Genomic DNA, 8663 nt, shown 5'->3' with positions numbered 1-8663 from the left:
GCTTTTGCACTGTAAATCTGGGATTTGCACAGTTGAGTGAGAATTTGAGGGCACCTTCAGAGAAATTTATTTTAGCAGTTGGGAAAAACTGTAAATGTGTTTCAAGAAATCTGCCAAAGCAGTTGAAAAAAACTATATATTGTTTACAAGTGACTTGAAGATTGTGGAAATTGGTCAAGTAATTTCGAGAATTCCACTTCTGATCTGATAAATGTGAGACAAAGTATACTATGGCTTGAGGCATTTGCATATGAGTGCATTCTCTTGCCATTGAACTTCACATACTACAATGCAATGTTGAAATGGGTGTCTGACAAAAATAAGTATCTGTTTCCTAATGAAAAATGATCAATCCAATGAGAGTGACAGTGACAATGAGAAAGTGGGAACCGATTATCATTCAGAATTGTGGAGCTCAGGTGCACACTTACACTGACATTCTGACAATGTACAGTATATAAGCATTTTGACTCTCAATTAAAACGATGCTAACCGTACTTTTCATTTTGGTGGCATTCACTAATTCATTGGTGGAATTATTTGCTTTTGAGACAAGAAATAATTGTTTTGGGTAAGTTACAGCCCTTTGCAGCTAAACCATAGGGTTGTGCTATATACATGAACTGTTCTGAGAAATGCTCTTATAATTGTGATAATATTAAATATGTTTCATGAAATGTGTCAAAGCAATTGAGAAAACCCATAATACAGAAGTTCTGCCTTCATTGACAGATTGCTGCCAATGCAGAGCAGCAGCAGGCCAGACAAGGGAGTCAACAATTTACGTGACACACACACTCAGGGTTAGACTGTGACAAGCACATGCACTCGACAGCTAAACATTACACAGGTATAACACTTTCCATTTAAAGCATATTATACATATAAACACATTAATCAACCTGAATAAATAAGCATAAGACACTTTACATTTAGTAAAGTGTCAGATACATTTAGTATTTTTACAAATGTCCATTATGTCATGCCCGGCTCGTCCGCTCCTCCTGTGTGCCACGCCCCCTGTTTACCCACATGTGTTTCCCGGATCGTACCCAGCTGTGTCCGTTTGCTTTCAATCAGTCTTGTGTATTTAAGTCCTGGTCTCCCCAGTTTTCCTTGTCTGTCATTGATGTTCGTTGGCGTGAGTAGATGTTCCCCGTATCTGTTTCCTGTCCACCAATAAATCCCCAGTATTTCCCGACTTTGCCTACTTGCCTGTTCCTGCTCGCCTGCCGACCCGCACGATCGCCGCTTCGCCCGACCGCGGTCGTGACAGAATGACAGACCCACAAAAGACGAAGCGGAGGCAGAGGAGAGTCCCGCAGGAGACTATCAGTCTCGGAGCCTGCTCGCTCTCCCGGATGTGGCCGTCTCCGGACGCGGAGAAGCCCATCCGGACTCCAGCCCGAGGACCGACCCCACGGGACCCATACTCCGTGTGGAGGTACTGGCCCTTGAGTACGGACGAGGAAGAAGAGTCCTTCTACCCTTACCCGGAGCCGGAGTTCGTTTTCTCGCCGTCCGTTATCACGAACATCGCGCCGCCTCCCACTAACACCGGGCGCCAGAGAGGGAGGAGGAGAAGGAGAAGGACGATCGCCTATACGGAGGAGCTCCCTCCGTTACTGCCGACGGTCCCCGCTCCCGTGCAGCCGCCGCCGCTCGCGGATCCCGCTCCCGTGCGGCAGCCGCCTTCGCTGCCTGCGCAGCCGCCGCCTTCGCTGCCTGCGCAGCCGCCGCCTTCGCCCCCACTGCAGCAGCCTGCAGCTCCCGGGCCGGCGCCCCCACAGCCTGACCGTGTTCCTGTCCCGGCGCCCCCACAGCCTGACCGTGTTCCTGTCCCGGCGCCCCCACAGCCTGACCGTGTTCCTGTCCCGGCGCCCCCTCTCCCTGCTCCTGGCCCCGCTTCTGTTCCTTCTCCCCCAGTGACTCCCTTTGTCGCTCCTGTCCCTGGCCCCACTCCAACCCCGCCGGCTTTTGTCCCCGAGGGGGTCCCAGAGGACCCCATCATAGCTCCTCCCTCTGCAGAGGTTGAGGAGCTAGAATGGGACCCCTCGGGGATACTTTTAGTGACTCCAAGGCCCTTGCCCCGGCGAACTCGACCCCGACCTGGGGTCAGAATGTCTGTGTCCCGTAAGGGGAGGGGACACAGGCGAAGGACTGGGGTCCCTCCCTCCCTGCCCCCTGGCTCGCCCTCCCTCGCCTGCGCTTGGGCGCGGTCTGCGCCTGCGGTCCCTGGCCCTCCGGGTCAGCGGTCGCCTGCGGGCCCCCCTCCGAGACCTCGTCCCCCTGACTTTCTCCCTCGGTCGGCGTCTCGTCGGGCTCCTGCGGGTCCCTCGTCGGCGGCTCCTCGGCTGCCTGCGGGGCCTCTACCTCCGGCCCTCCCCCGGACGTCGCCGCCTGCTGCGGCTCCCCCCTCCTCCGGGCCTTCGCCGTGGGCCCCTCCTGCATCCTCGTCCCCTTCCTCGGTGGCCCCTCCTGCTCCCTCCTCGGCCCCTGCCTCGGTCCCTCGCCCGGCCTCCTTGGCCCCTCCGGCCGCCTCTCGTCGCCCGCTGGGTCTCCCTCGGGCTCCCTTCTGTTCCCCCTCCTTGTCGCCCTTCGCTCCTGCCTTTGTCCCTTCGTTCCCCTCTCCTCCTTCCATCTTTGTCCCGCCTGCCTCTGTCCCGCTGTCTTCTGTTCTTGGTCCCTTTGTTCTGCCCCGCTCCGCTCCTGGTTTCCCGTCATTCCCTCCCGTCACTCCCGCTCCTTTTGTTCCTCCTGTTCCCTCTGTTTCTCCCTTCCTGATCTGTCTCTCTGCCTTCCCGTCCCTTTGTCAGCTTCTGTCTTACATCTTGTCCCTGGCTTTGTTCTGTGTCTCCGTCTTGTTCCCGGTCCCGTGTTGATGGGTTCTGTTTTTGTTTTTCAGGTCCTGGTTTACCTCGTCCCGTCCGTCGCCCCCTTCCTTGGCGCGCTCGGTGAAGCGCGCCTTTGGGGGGGGGTTCTGTCATGCCCGGCTCGTCCGCTCCTCCTGTGTGCCACGCCCCCTGCTTACCCACGTGTGTTTCCCGGATCGTACCCAGCTGTGTCCGTTTGCTTTCAATCAGTCTTGTGTATTTAAGTCCTGGTCTCCCCAGTTTTCCTTGTCTGTCATTGATGTCCGTTGGCGTGAGTAGATGTTCCCCGTATTTGTTTCCTGTCCACCAATAAATCCCCAGTATTTCCCGACTTTGCCTACTTGCCTGTTCCTGCTCGCCTGCCGACCCGCACGATCGCCGCTTCGCCCGACCGCGGTCGTGACACATTAAACAAATGTATTGCTTTGAATTTATAATATAACAGCATAATTTATGTACAATAAAAAATATTTTTAGATCCATCCATCCACCCATCTGTCATGTTGAGGGCAAGGACAGAAGGCTTGGGGGAAACCTAGTAGGGGCCACAGGCTTGGGGTAAAACCAATAGGGGCCACACAAGGGAAAGAACAAAAAGGGGGAAGAGATGCAGGGCATGATGTTGTGGTTTTTCCTTCCCCACCAAATCAGAAGTCAGAAGCCGCTTATGTAGATCCAAATTCAGTCTTTATTGCAACAATGAAGTTATAACTAAGGTGTCCAATACTGTTTTACACCAATTTTTATACAAGTTATGATTTAACAATATTTCGTCACTTAAGCATCATCATTCCTTCAACCATTCAGAATCATGGTTTTTCCCTTAATCCACACCCCTAGGTCATAAGTTTGCTAGTCATTTCTTTTACTGTTTGGTCCCTCGGCCGAACATAATGGTGGCGCGACCATCTCCACTTGGTTTTTTAAAAATGCTCAGCTGTGTACTTTTGCTGAAATCAGGCGAATCCCTTCCTTCAGTAGTAACTTTGGCAGCTTCAGCCTGTTACAAATTATCTAACTAGAGGGTTGATAATATATTTGTCCTTTAACATAAAAGCGATAAAATATACGCTAATAAAAGTGGATATTCATAGGTTCAGGACTAACATAAAGTAGCTACTCAACTGATTACATGCTGTTGATTACATTATAATGTTTACATTGTACTGATTACATCATGGATATTTGGCATACTTTTTAATAATATCCATCCATCCATCCATTTTCCAAACGCTGATCCTACTGCGTCGCCGGGGGTCTGGAGCCTATCCTGGAAGCAATGGGCCCGAGGCAGGGAACAACCCTGGATGGGGGGCCAGCCCATCGCAGTGTTTTAATATCATAATACTTATATTCTACGTTACATAATCCATCCATCCATCCATTATCTTCAGTTGAATCCAGGGTCAGGTCGCAGGGGAAGCAGTCTTTGCAGGGAAACCCAGAATTTCCTCTCCCTGGCCACTTCATCTAACTCCTCCAGGGGAATTCCGAGGTGTTCCCAGGCCAGCCGAGAGACATAGTCCATCCAGCATGTCTTAGGTCTTCCCCGGGGCCTTCTCCCAGTGGGAAATGCCCGGAACACCTCACCAGGGAGGTGTCTAGGAGGCATCCTAATCAGATGCCCGAGACACCTCACCTGGCTCCTCTCAATGCGGAGGAGCAGCGAATGACTGAGCTCCTCACCCTATCTCTAAGGGAGAGCCCAGCCACCCTGCGGAGAAAACTCATTTCGGCCGCTTGCACTCGCAATCTCGTTCTTTCGGTCAGTACCTATAGCTCATGACCATAGGTGAGGGTAGGAACATAGATTGACTGGTAAATCGAGAGTTTTTCCTTTTGGCTCAGCTCCTTCTTCACCATGACAGACCAATGCAGCGCCCGCATCACTGCTGATGCCGCACCGATCCACCTGTCGATCTCCCGCTCCATTCCTCCCTCACTCGTGAACAAGACCCTGAGATACTTCAACTCCTCCACTTGGGGAAGGAAACTTATGAACAGAATCGGTGACAAAGGGCAGCCCTGGCGGAGTCCAAACCTCACCGGGAACGAGTCTGACTTACTGCCAACAATGCGGACCAAGCTCTGGCACCGGTCGTACAGGGACCAAACAGCCCTTATAAGGCAGCCCGGCACCCCATACTCCTGGGGCACTCCCCACAGTACTCCCTGAGGAACACGGTCGAATGCCTTCTCCAAGTCCACAAAACACATGTAGACTGGTTGGGCAAACTCCCACGCACCCTCCAGGACCCTGCCGAGAGTATAGAGCTGGTCCACTGTTCCACGGCCAGGGAGAAAACCACACTACTCCTCCTGAATCCGAGGTTCGACTATCCGACGGACCCTCCTCTCCGCCCCCAAGTCCTCAGACTCTGCTTCTTCATTGGAAGATGTGTCGGTGGGATTGAGGAGATCTTCGAAGTATTACTTCCACCGACTCACAATGTCCCGAGCTGAGGTCAGCAGCGCACCATCCCCACTATAAACAGTGTTGATGTTACACCGCTTTCCCGCCCTGAGACACCGGATGGTGGACGAGAATCTCCTCGAAGCCATCCGGAAGTCGTTACCCGAGTTTTTGCCTCAGTGACCGCCGAATCCGTTTAGCCTGCTGGTACCTATCAGCTGCCTCCGGAGTCCCACAGGCTAAAAAGGCCCGATAGGACTCCTTCTTCAGCTTGACAGCATCCCTCATCGCCGGTGTCCAGCAGCGGGTTCGGGGATTGCCGCCAAGACAGGCACTGGCCACCTTACAGCCACAGCTCCGGTCAGCCGCCTCAACATTGAGGCACAGAACATGGCCCATTCGGACTCAATGTCCCCCGCCTCCGCCAGAACATGAGCGAAGTTCTGCCGGAGGTTGGAGTTCCTCCTGACAGGGGATTCCGCCAGGCATTCCCAGCAGACCCTCACTATACGCTTGGGTCTACCAGGTCTGACAGGCTTCCTCTCCCACCAGCAGAGCCAACCCACCACCAGGTGGTGATCAGTTGACAGCTCCGACCCTCTCCTTATCTGAGTGTCCAATACATGCGGCCGCAAGTCCGATGACACAACCACAAAGTCGAACTGCGGCCTAGGGTGTCCTGGTGCCAAGTGCACATATGGACACCCTTATGCTTGAACATGGTGTTCATTATGGATAATCCGTGACGAGCATAGAAGTCCAATAACAAAACACCACTCGGGTTCAGATCGGGGGGGGGCCGTTCCTCCCAATCACGCCTCTCCAGGTCTCACTGTGATTGCCCACGTGAGCATTGAAGTCCCCCAGTAGAACAAGAGAGTGCCCGGGAGGAGTGCTCTCCAACATCCCTTCCAAGGACTCCAAAAAGAGTGGGTATTCTGAACTGTTGTTTGGTGCATAAGCGCAAACAACAATCAGCACCTGTCCCCCCACCCGAAGGCAAAGGGAGGCTACCCTTTCGTCCACCGCGGTAAACCCCAATGTACAGGCGCCCAGCCAAGGGGCAATAAGTATGCCCACACCTGCTCGGCGCCTCTCCCCGTGAGCAACTCCAGAGTGGAAGAGAGGCCAACCCCCTTCGAGGAGACTGGTTCCAGAGCCCAAGCCGTGTGTCGAGGTGAGCCCGACTACATCTAGTCGGAACCTCACAGCCTCGCACAGCAGCTCAGGCTCCTTCCCCACCAGAGAGGTCACATTCCATGTCCCTAGAGCTAGCTTCTGCAGCCGAGGATCAGACCGCCAAGGTCCCCGCCTTCGGCTACTGCCCAGCTCACTCAACACTGCACCCGACCCCTTTGGCCCCTCCTACAGGTGGTGAGCCCATTGGAGGGGGGACCCACGTGCCTTCTTCGGGCTGTACCCGACCAGGCCCCATGGGTGTAGGCCTGGCCACCAGGTACTCACCATCGAGCCCCACCCCCAGGCCTGGCTCCAGGAGGGGACCCCGGTGACCCGCGTCCAGGCAAGGGAAAACGTGTGTCCATGTTTTTCTTCATCATGAAGGGTCTTTTGAGCCGCACTTTGTCTGGTTCCTCACCCAGGACCTGTTTGCCTTGGGTGACCCTACCAGGGGCAAAAAGCCCCAGGCAACGTAGCTCCTGGGATCATTGGAACACGCAAACCCCTCCACCACGATAAGGTCTCGGCTCCAGGGGGGGACTTTACGTAATGCTAAATAATATTCCTTAATGACACCTCCCGTCTGTCTTGGTTTGGCCACCGTGAGACGGTGGTTAAAATTTAGAAAACAAAGGAAAAAAACATTTTATGGCTGTTTGAATAAGCCTTAGTTACCTAGTGTTTACTTAAACAATGTTCAGTGGAGACTGAGAGCATCATGTGAGCCGTATTTTCCAGTGCCAGTTAGATTTAGAGAGTAATTAGATAGTGAGCTTCTAATCCCATACTCCCTGTATCTGCTGTACTTCAGCATTCCTCACTGAATCAGCATTCCTACCCAGGCAGCTACACAATTTATAACGCAATAATACACACACACGCACACACACACACACACATTATAAATTACTAGTAAAAATGACTATTGTTACAGAATGAATCTTTTTCACTCAGAACCATTCATTTCAAGCTAAAGTGGCATCAAAAGGTATTTGGAAAACAAAGTTTCACAGCACTCTATAGCACAAAAACAACAAAATGGCAACCATGCAGTGTGGGAACCAACAAACCAAACTGAAAAGTGAAGAGCAAGTGATGCAGTATGTGATTATTTCACCTCATGTATTCATGTATTTCATCCTCATCACATGGAATGCTCTCCCTTTCAGGTTGGGTTAGGGTTAGGGTTAGGTTGGGAAAAAGTATAATGCATGGATCACCCAGCTCAACAAGCTTCTGCTGTTATATCCTAACAAGCATTCAGAATTCAATGCATCTAGAATCAGCATTTGATCATGAGGTCAAAAACTTCCCACCTCCACACTGAAAAGAGCTCAGGAATGGAGAGTTAGGGAGGGGGCAGTCTTGGATGGCACCAACCCATTCTTGGATGGGATTTGTTCTGTGGAAACATTGAAATTGTCCCAAACAATCACAAATTATGGCAAGTCATTACTGACATGCCCCCCTTCATTTCCTGGAATGGGATCTGTGTGAAGCATGTCCAAGGCGTTCTGGAGATGATGCATATTGTATGGCCCAATGATGGGAACATGACTAACTGCTCCATTTTCTGATATAGCTGCATGCATTGTGATATGTTATTTCCTAATCAGCATTGAGATATGGGGGATTGAAAGAGGCTGAAGTGTGGAAAAGTTGATGGGCTTGATAGTGTTCACATGTGGTTGTTAAAGGCTTATCCTGTTGGCGTACCTGTGCATAAATAGGCTTAAACACGCACCTACCGGCTAATCTAATTTTAGTATTTACCCAGATCCAGGCATAATGTCCTTATTTGTGACGTTTATTTGTGACAGTTGTGGTTGACTAGTTAGCCAACCTTGGGATATTTTGGTCTACTGTATCTATCTATTACATTTAGAAAATGTACATTATCAGACAAATTTTATCCATTTGGAAATCATTACCAACCTTTAATATGATTTTTTTTGTAATGTGATAACTTATTAATTTATTAGTAATATTATGTTACATGGGGCAGCATGGTGGTACAGTGGTTAGCACTGTTGCCTCACACCTCTGGGACCCAGGTTCGAGTCTCCGCCTGGGTCACATGTGTGTGGAGTTTGCATGTTCTCCCCATGTCGTCGTGGGGTTTCCTCTGGGTACTCTGGTTTTCCCCCACACTCCAAAAACATGCTGAGGATTGGAGTTGCTAAATTGCCTGTAGGTGT

Source organism: Brienomyrus brachyistius, unplaced genomic scaffold (assembly GCF_023856365.1).
Source record: "Brienomyrus brachyistius isolate T26 unplaced genomic scaffold, BBRACH_0.4 scaffold51, whole genome shotgun sequence".
Classification (NCBI taxonomy): domain Eukaryota; kingdom Metazoa; phylum Chordata; class Actinopteri; order Osteoglossiformes; family Mormyridae; genus Brienomyrus; species Brienomyrus brachyistius.
This window is presented reverse-complemented; position numbering follows the sequence as displayed.